Consider the following 14650-nt stretch of genomic DNA (forward strand, 5'->3'; position numbering starts at 1 on the left):
GGGTAGCAATAGTCGAGAGACTTGAAGGTAATATGTTGGTAGACCAATTGTTCATTCTTGAACAACTTAAGAAAGAAAGATTAATGTGCAAAACACGTTAAACTAAAAAGGATTTCCAAAAAAAAGGCTCGATAATAATCTCAAGGGGGGTAAAGAAATTAAAATTAGAGATCTTATACTTATGTACGAGGTTTGCAATGAGAAAAATAATCTCAAATCTACGGGAAAGAACCATTTAGAGTTTGTGAAATAACGCCCCAAAGTATCATGTGTGTTGAAACTCTAGATGGAGTTGAAACAATAGGTTTCCTTAGTGGGAGTAAATTCAAAAAGTACTATGACTTTCTCATCGAAGAAGCCTTATGAGCTTCACATGATAAGAAAGCAGCCACACAAGGAAAAAGCTGCGTTAAAAAGTTCCATGCTCAACAAGAAGTAAAAGAGCGATAAATCCGACATCAGCAAAACGACAAGAAGCTAGCCTTGGACCTATACAAGCCTGTGTCAGACAGGTTAAAGGGGGGACAGATGATCACATAGCACCTCTTCAAACACCCATAGAGTTGAGTAGCCCTTATCGTAAAGTGTTCTATAATGCATTGCTTAATATTGGAGCTAGTACCAATTTACTCTCTCTTAATGCATGGAACCATTTGGGAAAGCCTCAACTCATGGATACCTCTTTGAAAGTGAAAGGTATCAATTGTAGGAATATCTTAGAATACTACAAACTGACATATATTGTGATAACAAGTACCTAGTGGGAGACTTCCTAGTTATGCCTACAAGAACACTAAAGGAACCACTAATACTTGGTCACTAGTGGATGAAAGATGTAAAGTGCAATATTGACTAGTCAACAAACCACGTCTCTCTGGGGGAATTCCAACCCCCACCGCTCAGTCCTCTACACACAACTCATCATCATTACCTCTTGCTCTCATTGAGAATCATAAAAAGGAAACCTCACCATTGTCTGAACCTAAAAAAAACTCTTCCACCTCATTGTCTGGGGATCAGCCAACTCATGGTCCTTTTCCCTCCACATTGTCAAAACCTCCTTGTCAAAAGAGCCAACCCCAATGGGCTAAAAATAGGCACCCCAATGGGCTAAAAATAGGCACCCCAATACACTTCAAATGGGTTCCCAAAATTTCACTATCCGCACCATCTCAACCAGCCCAGCAAAGAAAATCTCAAAGAGAGAATCTCTACAGAAGGTCCACATTACGAGAGTCACCCCAAAATAGATACCTACATGCTTACTTAAAGCTCAAGGCTACTACAAGGGTAACCATTCAATTTGGATATCTAAGCAAAAATAAGTACCCATAGCCTCAATGTTAACCAACTCCCAAGTCTCTTTAGTGCTTTGTATGTGTGTGCACGGGCCTTTTCACATTGTTGCGTGCGTATGTGTGCACACCCATGTGCACCCCATCCATCCGTGACATGCACAACGCCCCCTCGTCTCAAAATCAAAAAAATTAACCCTCCTTCCTCCTTAAAAAAAAATCCCCCTCTTTTTTCCCATTTTTCCTTTTAATTTTTCTACTTTTTTAATTTTTAAATATTTTTCTATTTTTCCTTTATTATATATATATTCCCCTTCTTAATTTTTTGCTTTATTATTTTATTATTTTATTTAAAGCAAAATATCCCCCTTTGCATTTTTCCCCAAAAAATCTCCCTTTTTTGTTTTTGTTTTTTCTAATTTAAAATTTACACAAAAGCCTTTATTTTTCTGTTTAAAAAATAATAAATCCTCCCTAGTTTTTTTATTTTTTATAAATTAATTAAAAAGAACAATTAATCGATTAATCAATCATTAACGATACTTAATTTTACCCCTTCCCCTAAGTTCTTAAAAAAACACTAAAAAAAGCCCGCTAGTACCCCTGGCCTCCACGTCACACCCGCAGCCAGCGCGCCCCGCTTCCTTCCGCAGCCGTCGTCTGGTCCCTGCGCCCCCGGTCTTGTGGCCGCCCGCATGGCCGACAGTGGTGGTGCGGTGGCTGCGAAAAGTGACCTTGAGCAGACGGACTATTGTATGGCTTGAGGCAGTCGGAAGCCAGGTGTCAGCACACACATCTACACATATACTGCGCATAAGCCGACACAGACTAACATCCAGAGCATTAGCCTTCATTACCCGGAGTCGTCGGCCACATATCGGTTGTGGAATCCCACAACAAATCAGGTATTCAGCTGTCAAACTTCATGAAAACATTTTTCCCTTTTAAAACATCAAGTGTCCATCATCCCGAGTGTCCTTTACTGTGGTGAGAGCTGGTCAATTGATCCTGAAGTAGCAAAGATAGCAGAATCCGGAGACAAGATGCGGCAGTGTATGTCCACCTCCATCATACATTATATCGTTGTCTACGAGCAAGCTGTGATTTGCCATTTCCATGGGAAGGATCCGAGTGGAGTGCAAAAGCTCGGTGGTGGGCTATTGGCCCACCTCCCTTTTGCTTCATATCCATCATCGCCATCATTGCACAGTGCAGGTCATGCTACTCGGTATCAATATACAATTTAAAAATGAAAATTGTAGGGAATAAGTGAATTTGGGAATACTAGTCACATGATTATCACGATATGGCTAACTTATTGCCCGGAGTGGAGTATTCAGAAGTTGTTCATTACAATGTGATTTTTGGACAGTCACTTGTGAGCAATTAGTGAAGTACCTGCCATCATATACCTTCTATAACCTATGAGGTAAACCATGATGAGTTGGCATGCCGGAGGTTGGTAGTCCTCTGGATTGTGAACTCTCCTGAGCCGCTGTAAAGAAGCCACACCCCTCCTCAAACTCCTCTCGTGCTCCCGAAATCCCTCCAATCTGCTCTGGGCTGCCTCCTCTAAGAAACTATTGATCTCCCCAGGTCCAAATACAATGATGCCAAGGGTCCTGTCCCCTGAGTGCCACTATCATCTCCTCCTAAGGCAGAGTACTCTGCTCTTGAGACTGTGGCTGTGCCTCCTCCAAGTCTGTCCTCTGCTGCCTCTTTCTCCGCCCATGCACCAAAAGTTAGCATGGGAAGGGCCTACCGGACTATGCTCCAAAAGAGGGCTCTACTTGCGGGGTTCAAGCCCGTCAATGAAGCTGCGAAGCTGGTCAAAGGGGCTGAGTGTCTCTATCTCGAGAGCCAGTTTTTGAAACTCTGAGATGTACGCGGCCATGGAGCCAGTTTGACTCAGGCGGCGGAGAGAAGACCTGGCATGAAAGTTCACATTTGCAGGCTCAAAAGCCTTGCAAAGAGCACGTGCCACACCGGAATTTATCCCACGTTGGAGTAGACTTGCCATCTGAAATCCTGCGTCGCCACCAAAGGAAGGCGGTATCTTTCAAGAGGGTACTGGCCAATGCCACCTTTTTATTTTTGGGCAATTTGGTATTTGAGAAATAAACCTCCATCTTGTAGAGCCAGTGATCGATTAACCGCTTATCGCGGCGGCCATTGTAGGGCTCAGGTAACTTGATATCCATCTTTCTTGTCTGTGCTGTGGTCATTAATTTCTACAAAAGTTTGAGTTCAACATTGTCTACCTGAAGCTTGGACTTCAAGTAGCATCACACATCACATGGTAAGAGTCATTCTACATCTAGTATTTTAAATGTGTACATTTATGGCGGCCGGATCGGGAGGAGTTGAGGGATCGTCCTGCTGGCCCACCGAGGATGACGATGAAGTTGGTGAACGCGATCGCCGCGCTCGCTGTGACTTCCTGGATCCCTTGCGCTGGTGTTGGTGCCGTTGTTGCATGTCTTCCATTCGTGATCTCATTGATGCCATACCGTCGAAAAGGGCCCTTTGCAAGACCTCCATCTGTTGTTGAAGAGTGGTCATCTGCAAGGCCTCCGTCTGAGGATCGGCGGGTGGGACGTTGTCGTGCGAAGTTGACATCTGGAGTACTCAGAGAGAGTACTGAGGTGAAGCAGGAAAGGTCCACTGGGGATGTAGGATGGAAGGAATAGCTGCTGGAGAGGCAGTAACGGGATCCTCGTACTCGAAGTCGGGGTCCTCCACTTCCTCGGGATCGTCCTCGGAGGTTACTTCGTCTGCTCCTACTTCCTCGTTTGGTGGCTGGGCATCGGAGATAATGGAGTATAATCGGGGACGAAGATCTCGCAGTAGAATGTCACATGAGGGCGCATGGAGAGGATATTGCGGAGGCCATCCACACTGCACTTTGGAAGAAAGTGTGCCAACTGAGGGTACCGTGACCGGAAGTACTCGAAATTAGTGAGGTGCAGTGGCTCGCAGGTGAGGAAAATAGTCCAGATCGCCCAAGTGTCGGGTTTGGTTACATGCGGGCTGCTGACATGTATGCGGTGCACCTGTGAGGCCGGGGCTACTGGGATAGGAGAGTCCGGGAGACTTGGAATCCACCCAGCATCGGCGGAAAATGGCACCGGTTCCGGAGTGGGGGCACGAAGAGGGCTGTGTTCGGGAAGGAGAGCCTTGGGGATCTCGTCTATGTAACTCAGGTAGGGGATGTGCATGTAGGGCTCCTCTGGAAAATTGTCCATGAAGCATGCACGTGAATGGCAATAGCGCACACACATTGTGACGTGGGTAGAGCCGGGAGAGAGGATGAAGGCGAAAGTGCTGTCGGCGGCATCTTGACACCCCGGGGGGGGGGGGGAGAGGGGCGGCTTCACACTTGCGCTCACTCTTAAAAAAAAAAAAAAAAGAGGCCCAAATGCCCCGTAGCGTGCCCAAATTTTGTTTTTTTGTTTATGGCTTAAGGATGACGGTGGCTTGGAATCGTCACGTACCCGATCGGAAGAGGGGGTGCGCCTCTTCGAAAAGGCGCCGCCAGCTGCATCTGCACGATGCGAAGAGGGGGGGCGGTCGATACTCAGCAGCGAGGGAAGCGAGGAGGGGGGGTGCTCCATACTCAGCAGAGGGGGGGGGGGTTCTGACATGCAGGGCTACCACCACCGGCAGCAGGGAGGGGGTAATCTAGGTGTGCAGAAAGGGTTCCCTCTCTGAGACACACAAAGTACGTGTGTATGGGTGTGGATTTATTTATTTATTTATTTATTTACATCACCATGGGCAAAGCTTTACGCCAAGTCCACCATCGCTCCGCTGCTTCCATACAACACTGAGAAGAGGGGTGGACGAGGGAGTGCCACGGAGACGGTGAGGGCTTCACAACCCACGGGTAGGAAAGGTTTTAGCTCTGATACCACTGTGAGGATTATGTTGTTAATCCCTCATATTGTGTACTAATTACTACTTCAGTACTTAACTTAGAGAACAAGAGACTTCAGGAGAACACTCGAGAGAAGATTGAATTGAATTGGAGATGAAGAGACACATTTGAAGAGGCATGCCCTTTGACAAAAGGACATGACCTTAGACGAAAGGATACAACTTTAGGCTAAGGGATGTGTCTATTCGATGTAGAGGCACAACCATTCATCAAGGGATACAACCATTTGTCGAAGGGATGTGGCTATTCGATGAAGAGGTACATCCTTTGGCGAAGAGTCGCAACCAGTCGAGGGTAGGGGTTCCCTTGGCTGGTTACTCTTTGCATCTGCAACAGGAATCAGCAATGAAGAGAGGATCTGATACATACATACGTCACAATCGTGAGAGAGAGAGAGTGTGTGGTGGGGGAGAGAGAGAGAGAGAGTTGAGCGAATGCAGGAGGGAGAAAGAGAGAGGTGGGCCTGTGCGGGGGAGAGAGAGAGAGTGAGAGACTCTTACGATGAGCGAGCACGACCAGCACGCAGCGAAGCCCAGCACGTGTGTGTGTGTGTGTGTGTGTGTGTATATATATATATATGTATATGTATATGTACATGTACATGTACATGTACATGTATATGTATATGTATATGTATATGTATATGTATGTGTACATATGTATATGTATATGTATATGTATATCTATATATGTATGTATGTATCTACATATACATATGTCATATACATATACATATACGTATATATGTATGTATGTATGTAGATACATACATACATACATACATACATACATATATATATATATATATATATATGTTATCTTTTGATAGACAAGTAAGAAGTGAAGTTTGCACACATTGAACATTCTAGCATTTTAGTCATACACATACAAACTACTAGAGTCTAGACTCGAACTCCATAATCAAGACACTCACAACACAGTGCACACAAACATTAATTCTTAAGTCTATAATTCATGGAGTTTTAAAGTCCTTAGTCTACACATACCCAAATAAAGTTCACACCATGATTGGAACAATGCAAAAAGAAAACAACATGATTGGAACGTTTTGAACCATGCCAGTTGAAAAAAATAGCAAATTGAGAGTTGTTTATAATAAAAAACGTACTTAAACGTGTGAGAGTTCAAAACGTCGTATATCATTTAGGATGCGTTTTTTATCCTACCTTGGTCACACCCCTAAAGTGGCGAGACTATGAAATCTCTCTTGAACGTCACCTTTTGAACATTGTACTCAAATTGTTGAGCACGGATATGAGCTTTTGTCTACCCTTTAGCGTTGCCCTCTTGCTTATCATCAAATACCATTGGGGGTACTAGATTCAAAGAGGGTAACAGCTGTACGGCATTCGTGTTTGAAGATGGAGGGGTGGATGTAGCGTCAGCGGCGGTTACTGTAGAGGAGGATGGTTTGGAGACTTTATAAGCTTGTAACTTAATGCAGTCTCTCTTACAATGGCCTACTTGATGAGAGAAAAAACAACGATTCTCTGTTTGATACCGCTTTTACTCCTCTAGCTAGAGACAACCTCTAGTAATTCCCTCTTTGGCCTTTCCCTCATGCGTCTTTTTATTCTTAGTCTTGTCTTTTTATTCTTAGTCTTTTCTTGGTGCTGAGGTGCTTTGGGACTTATTGTCCTTACTGTCTTTATTGTTATGAGAACCCTTACCCGGATGGGATGAAGACTATTGCTTGCTGGGTTTGGGACTGGTCTGGACCTGCTTAGGCTTACCTCTGTTTAGCATCATCTCTTGATTCTATGCCAGAGTCAAAGCCCGGTTGTAAGAGTGAGGCTCGAAATTGTGAACGGAAACCTGATGTTTGTATCTAATCCCTTGAGAAACTGTTTTAGCTTCTCATCTTCTCTTTCCCAACTACTGTGTCATGGTGATGACCTTATTGGAATAAGTCAACACGGGCGACCCATTTGGGAGAGTTTGTAAAACTCATCCTTGAAATTGGTCATGTATTGGGTGGAAGGAATCTCGCTTTGAGCTCCGACACAAAAGTCTCCCAGGTCGTACGTGTGATTAGGTCTGTGTGCAGACTTGACCAATGTTGCCACCGCTTCTCCTGTGAGGTGTGGAGCCATCGGATGGACTTTGTCTTGTGGATTTGAAACTTTAGCTAAAGGGAAATATTCAACAAATTGATGAATAAACTGTGTAACTACAGAATGATCACACTTACCATCATACTAATTGAAGTTTGGTTGAGGCCGTATGATGGTGGTGGATGGAGCGGATGAGATGCTAGGACCAGTCACACCAGGTGCTGTTTTGGGAAACGTTGCCATAAGACTGGTCTGAAAGGCTGCTAGCAACTACTGATGCTGAAGTTGCATGGCTTCCCGATCTAGCTTATCTTGGTATTCTGCCGCCGCGCATTCTATCTGGTGTAACCTCCTTGCTTTTGGTTTCCTCTATCTGTCGCACCTCAACAAGTTCCCGTCTTCTTTGTTGCTCCATGAGAAGACGCGTATGCTGAAAACTTTGGGGACCCTACTCCATAATCTGCCTTTTAGTTTGCTTTATGGTTGGTCTTTAGACTGATCCTTTTATTTCTTTTGCTTCTTTTGCTTCCTGTAGCTATAGCTTGAGTAACTTGTTTTGTTCCATTAGCTTTTGAAGGATAATAGTTGCGCTTTGCGGAAGTGTTTCTTCTTTTCTTGTGTCTTCGGGGACACTTTCTTGTGCAGTGTTGTCTTCGTGGACACTTTCTTCTACAGTGATGCCTTCTAGGTAACTTCTTTCTTCTTCTCCTGAGATGATGAATGGCTGCGTGGTTTCCCTAGCCTCAGTCTTACCATTCACGGTTTTGCTCTCACTTAGGTAGTCAAGCTTGGACACAACCAGAAGCTCTGATACCAATGTAACATGCAACTGGCTAGATCGTGTAACACACAGCAAGACCTTCTTTAAACCTTTATGAAGTGAGTATGAAGCAATATTTTATACATAGGAGGTAGAGCTATAGAGAGAGAGAGAGAGAGAGAGAGAGAGAGAGAGAGAGAGAGAGAGAGAGAGAGAGAGAAATGAAATGATATATTAACGTCTTCAAAAGGCCAAAATGACCTATGAGACCAAAAAGGTTACAACAATTGGTGGATCTGATACAATGTCTGTGTAAGAAAAGCTAAAACAACTAACTGAAACTGAAACTGAAACAACAACTAACTGAAACTGAAACAACAACTATGAGGAAAAGTAAGGTACTAGGAGCTCCTAATGGATAACATTTGGGAAGGAAAACTCCAGCAACAAAGGTAAGCATCATATACATCACTATCCAAAGATGTCTCTCATCGATCGATGGCGGATATCCTCAATGTCCTCCATGGTGAGTACTCTGACTGGACGTCTCCCATGCCGTGCTAGTATGGTCCTGATCCTCTGTTGTTGTCTCTGCTGGTGTCGAGATGTGCCTCTCATCTTGGGGCGCCTGGACCGCCCCAGCTCTATAGCCCGATCAATCAGTGTACCTCTGGTGCGGCTATACTCTGGGGCTAGCTGCAATGCTTGCTGGCCTGACTGCTCAATCTCTGGTCGAAAGAAGTCTGTAATCTGCCTCTGTAGGTGTCTCTCCCTCTCTGATCCCCTCCCTCTCAAGAGACCCTCTCTATGTCTACGCAGCTCCAGCAAGTATAATCCGAGGCATTCTACGCCCGATCTGTGTTCTTGCCGTGGGCTTCGAATCCGTGTACTTTCCTGTACCTTGGACCTGTACACCATCATATGGGACTGAATCAGCGTTTAGCCTGGCTGAGCGTGATGCTCTGATACCAATGTAACACGCGGAAGCTCTGGGGAGTCTTCTTTCAGTCCTAAACCCTCTTGGAAACCTTCTGATGCAAAAACGCCCATCTGATGCAAAAACGCAGGTAGAGAGAGAGAGAGAAGTGCTGGAAATTCAGTATATACTGTGGTACAAAAAGGGTACATATCTGCAGCCATGGGCTGCCTTCATAAAAAAGGTGGTTAACACCAAAATCTGTCCCCTATGGGACCTCTAAGGATCCAAACCCCTAGTGGGATTGAAAAAATAGCCCCCCTTGGAATACATGGGGAACTGGCCGACTGCTGGTCGGCCAGTTACAAGTTCATTAAAGTCCTTTTAATGCAGCCCGACTGGATCTGATCCTTGTTCTTGATGCGCCTGCTGCTGTCCCTATGTGCTGGTTCAGCCGACCATGGCTATGGGCAGCTGACACCACCTGTCCTGCAGCCGCCACATCTCTTGCCCTGCTGATGTCAGCCGAGAGTCCTTTCTGGAACCAGCCGACTGCTTCTTCCATGCCTTGCTCCAAGTCCTGCTCCATGTCCACCTCAGATGCTACACCTGAAGCTCCTACATTCTGGTTCTACCTATCTTCTACTGGTTCATGGTCTTTATCTGTTTGCCCCCTTTTGGGTTTAGCCCTGAGAAGGTCCATGGCATTGCTGATGCACATGACACTCATGACTCTGGAAAGTGGTCGGAAACCCTCTCTGAACAGGCAGTGAAAATGGCCTCGTATCTCATAATATACTGGACAGTGACATATGTAATGTAACTCGGTCTCTGGCTCCATCTGGCACAACTCACAAATCCTGGCCTCAGCTGGTACTCCTCTGAATATGCCAGTCTCAATCTCTAGCTGGTGTGAGGATGTGCGCATCTGACCAATAGCACACGATACCCCATGAGAAAGATGAGTATCCATGTAGCTGGGTCTATCACAAACCCATCCTCCGTGAGCTGGAGAAGATGATCTCTATAGAAAGCCATCTTTGTACCAAGCTCGTGTGTCGGCTGTATCCATGTTCTTTTAGTGTCCAGCTGAGTCAAGTCTTGCCTGATAAGTCTGGTAATCTCTGCCCGTGTGAGAGAGAGGGAGGGTGCATCCAGGGAGTACTGAAATGGAGGTAGCCTGTCCATACTAAAGCCATGTAGTTGGAACCAAGCTGTCATCTGTGCATACCAACATGATCCGTCTCCCTGTGATGCCAACTGTCGCGAAGACTCCAGGGCTAAGCGAGCATATCTATCTCTAGGGAGAGCCCAAGTGCTATGTATAAAGGAGACTGATCGAGTGAGTGCCTCTACTACCAATGGGGGGGCAGCCATCTCTGCACGGATAATATCATGTGGTACGGAGGCCTTGGCCCTAATCATCCGGGAAATCATAGAAACCAAGGGCCTCTCCATACATCTCGATTCTCCATCCATCAAAGCTACCAACTCGGCTGTGGTGATCCACTGAGGGTCCCCATATCTCCACTCCATACAGCATGGCTGAAGTGACCAAAGTGTCAAAGAGCCAGAGCTTTGTTCGAGGTTCCTGAAACTGAACCTGCGAACACATCCTCTCTAGTCTCCCCAATGCTGCATAAGCTCTGGTCAATCTGGTCTCCGCTGCACTCCTTAAGGAAAATAGTGGGCCACTAAAAACCACACCAAGGTAAGTATATGCATCTGTATACTCCACTGTCTCCTGACCATATGTAAAGGTGGGTGTTGACCTCCTAACCCACTGTAATGTGGTGTTAAACACCATCACCTTGGTTTTACCAAGGTTAACAGACAATCCACTGTCCTGTGCAAACGTGTGCAATGCATCCAAATGACGCTGCATCCCCTCTGAAGAATCTGAGATCAACACAATATCATCAGCATACAATAACAACGGAATCCATGTCCCTGCTAGCTGTGCTCCTCTGTCACCCTCCCGCTCTACATAGTCCGAAACCTCATCCACATACATCCCAAATAAGGTGGGAGAAAGGGGGCAGCCCTGTTTCACCCCAATAGTGGAGTGAACCATCTCAGATATACCCTGAGTAGTACGTACCTGCCCCACAACTGTCCTGTATAAAGCCATGATTCCCCAAATCAGCTCTGTGGGCACTCCCATCTCCTGTTATCAGCGCATCAGTCTGGCTCTCGGTACTATGTCAAAAGCTTTGCGGAAATCCACAAAGCAACAATAAATCCTCCTGTCATATGATCTGCCCTCCTCAATAATAGCTCTGAGTGTCAAGATATGGTCAGGAGTGGAGAAACCTCTCCTGAACCCTGCCTGCCCTGATGCACGTATGCCCTCTCTCTCTGCCCATCTACTCAACTCCTGCTCAAGAATAGATGCATATAATCTAGCCAATGTGTGACCAATCATGATGGTGCGATAATTCCCAGGAAGCATGGGATCCCCTGACTTGAAGATAGGCACAATCGTGGACATATTCCAAGTCTCAAGAAAACCCTCACACATGGCTCGGTTAAACATCATAGCAATAAGCTCTGCAAGCATATCTCTGGCATGAATAAAGAGCTCTGCTACCAAACCATCATGATCATATGCTCTCCCAGTCCTCATCCTGTCAAGAGAGAGAAAGAAAGAAAGAAAGAAAGATTTTATTAACGTCTTCCAAAAGACCGAACTCGGCCTATGAGACAAATCGGAGTACCTGTATGGGGTATCCTCTGTCATCCCAACAAAATGAAAAAGTACTGAACAAAAAAAAGCTGAATCTGGGTGTGCAGGGGATGGAGCTCTACTACTAGGGGAGAGAGAGAGAGAGAGAGAGAGAGAGAGAGAGAGAGAGAGACAACACCAGATTGGGTCCCAATTTACCCATTGAAGGCCACCCCCCCTCCGTCCTCCCTGCAAGTAGGAGTATTTGCTTATATTACTTTGGAGAATTGTTACAATGCAGAGAACTTACTGAGACTTGACTGACGGAGGCTGCCAACCGCAAGGACGTTGTAGACTAGGCATTTGCTGAACCATCAAGTGGTGTGAAACCAACTTTGAAGACACTTCGGATAGCCTTATGCACACCCAGATCTGCTGAGGGAGATGCACTACTGAAGGCTGACGGCTGAAGCAAACATCGGGGCTGCCTTTGGACTGAAGCACTAGGTGCTTGGCTGTGTTTTATGTTTGCAAAGACCTAGGTCTTCAAGCATACATATCTGCACTGTGTTCTATGAGAGAATGCTGATTTATGAGATGGATTTATGCAATGGAATGAGGGGATGCTTTCATATGAGTCTAAGCTGCTGGTCGGTGGAAGTAAATGGTTGTCAGCCAGTTTCTCCAGCCCAAGACCTGCTGAACATCTTGTTGCGCTTGCTGCCAATGCTCATAAATGCTGAAAGTAATCACCACGTGTGGCTGTGTAAGCATGTACTGGCTGACAGGGAACCAACCCCTGCTGGCCGACTGGGCACAGCATTCAAGGGCTGGCTGACTGGACACTCGGGCCCTCTAGCCCTTTTAGATGTTCCATGGGATAAAGGGCCCTTAGCTGGCCCTACATGCCTGCTATATGCTTCTATGTGAATGACCTTAACGTAGGGTGACCTACATGCTTTGTTCTCCAAGTGGGTTAAGGGACTGACCTTGACACCTAAGGGACTGACCCTGACACCTAAGGCTGGAAGAATGACCTACGTAGCTCGTGCCTAACATGTCCTAGATTGGGGCTCACAATGGGGGACGCTGTAAACCGGCCTGACGGGCGGTGGAACAAACACTCGCACATAAAATACTTCAACGCCATTGAGGACCTAGAAAAGGAAAACAAACAGGGAGAGCTAGAGTGCTCCTACAAATAGTACACGGACACCGATTGGCCCCAAATCGCAGTGGCGCCCCTTGCGGTATTTCTTTAATTGATTTTAAGAGCTTTGATTACAATATAAGGCTGGTAATTCAGCCGTCCTAGTAGAACTCCTAAAGCCTGCAAAGAACCTGCATCTGGCTTCTTGTCCACACGGCATCCACAAACAAGTCCAACAGCCATTGTTCACATCGAAAGACTCTCTCACATTGAGTCTGCATACAGAAGCTTTCTCCCATGATCAAGGCTGCCACAACCATCCATAGCCTCTCACACTATGAACAGCATCACACCCTGACACATCCAGTGCTTCTGCATCACAACACAGACTCCCAAACTGTCTCTCAAAAGAGAACTCGCATCACAGCATAGCATACCATACAGTTGACACACCTGTACAAACCCTCTCTACCTTCCAAGGGTACTATCCATCTCTATCATGGATTCCCTGTCCCCTGTCCTATCAGTAGCAAGGCTGTACCAAACATGTGTCCACTCCTGTACCTTCTGCCTGCATGTGACCTATCTCCTGGAGAAACCCAAAAACATGTCTCTTCGAAAAAACCTACGACCTGTTTCCACATGAAACCCTTAGGCCTGTTTCCCTTTGAAGCTTCTGTCCTGTTTCCATACATCTAGTTACCTGTTCCCTCATGAAACATCTGGCAACATAGAGATACCCATAGCTGTAGGTCCCTCTGTTCCTTTCTAGCAGGAAGAAAGCAATCTGCTCCACGAGCACGCAGCCATGCGAGCTTGCATCACTCCCATGCCAAGAAACATATTCAAGTGACCTGTACTTGCAGCCAAAAACCCAAGCAAATAGCTGAATTTGCAACCAAACAAAAACAGCCCATAGACTGTCCCAAAACAGTCCCGAATCCAAAGCAAAGAGAAACTGAAAGTTCCATCAGATGAACGCCATCAACATGATGTCTATGCTCATGGAAATCCAGTCTCTGTCCACCTTTGTATCAAAAGAAACCAACCCTTGTCTACTCTTCAGCAGAGGGAGAGAGAGAGAGAGAGAAAGAGAGAGAAAGAGAGAGAAAGCAATATTGGCTGTCCCCACATGTACGCCCCTGTTTCTCCTGCAATCCCCCTCTTTCCAAGAGAAACTCTCATGCCCTGTACAGTCCAGCACCTCTGCAGTCCATCCACGTGGAGTCCATGCAGACAGTCTCTTTGCGCCAGCTTTTCACCAGGAAAGGGAAGAGATCTACGCTCTTTTCAGCCCCTGCTCGAATGTCTTCTCCTCCACGCAGCCCACCTGAACCTGCAGTCCAGCCCACAAGCAGTCTACTGTACCAGCAGTCATACAGTATGGTACCTGCTGTCGTACTTGCCTGCGCTGCTTGTACCAGCAACCTGTACTCGCCTGTACCTGCACAACCAGATCTGCCACGTGGACTGTACCTGCACAACAGCCGTACGCTGCCACGTGGACTGTACCTGCACAGGCCCTTCCATGCGCAGCCCACATGCATCTTCAGGCGACCAGCCCTCCTCAGCGAAAAAGCACACCCTTCCTCTAGAGAGATAGGCGCCTCCTCCTTTTTCTGCCCGACAGCCCCTCTTTTTCCAAAAAGCTCACACCTGGCCCCAAAATAGCATAAGGGCCACGTTTTTCTTTATAAAAAGCATTAAAAATGATTTTAAAGGTTTTTAAACCTTTTAAGCTAAAATCTCTTTGCCCCCTTTCACACATGGGGTTGTCCACACATGGGCTTCCATCTTCACTCCCACCTGATGCCATTCACACTGTCCACCATGTCCCCGTGCACACCTGCAT

The 14650-nt window shown here is 46.2% G+C and overlaps 1 protein-coding gene across 3 annotated transcripts in view; it reads left to right on the forward strand.

The window, feature by feature from the left end:
* The first annotated feature begins 1885 nt into the window (after positions 1 to 1885).
* LOC147620120 (ubiquitin-like protein ATG12) overlaps positions 1886 to 14650 on the forward strand; it is a 57611-nt gene continuing 44846 nt past the window's right edge. Inside the window, exons 1-2 of one of the 3 annotated variants that reach the window (XM_086772307.1) lie at positions 1886 to 2200; positions 8086 to 8186. The gene's annotated coding sequence lies outside the window, so the exon portion shown is untranslated. Of the gene's footprint in view, positions 2201 to 7875; positions 7996 to 8085; positions 8187 to 14650 lie in introns of those variants that run through there. The other 2 variants (XM_086772308.1, XM_086772306.1) reach the window with 2 other exon arrangements.

Source organism: Cibotium barometz, chromosome 32 (genome assembly GCF_041138505.1).
Source record: "Cibotium barometz isolate CiBa-2024 chromosome 32, ASM4113850v1, whole genome shotgun sequence".
NCBI classification, from domain to species: Eukaryota; Viridiplantae; Streptophyta; class Polypodiopsida; order Cyatheales; family Cibotiaceae; genus Cibotium; species Cibotium barometz.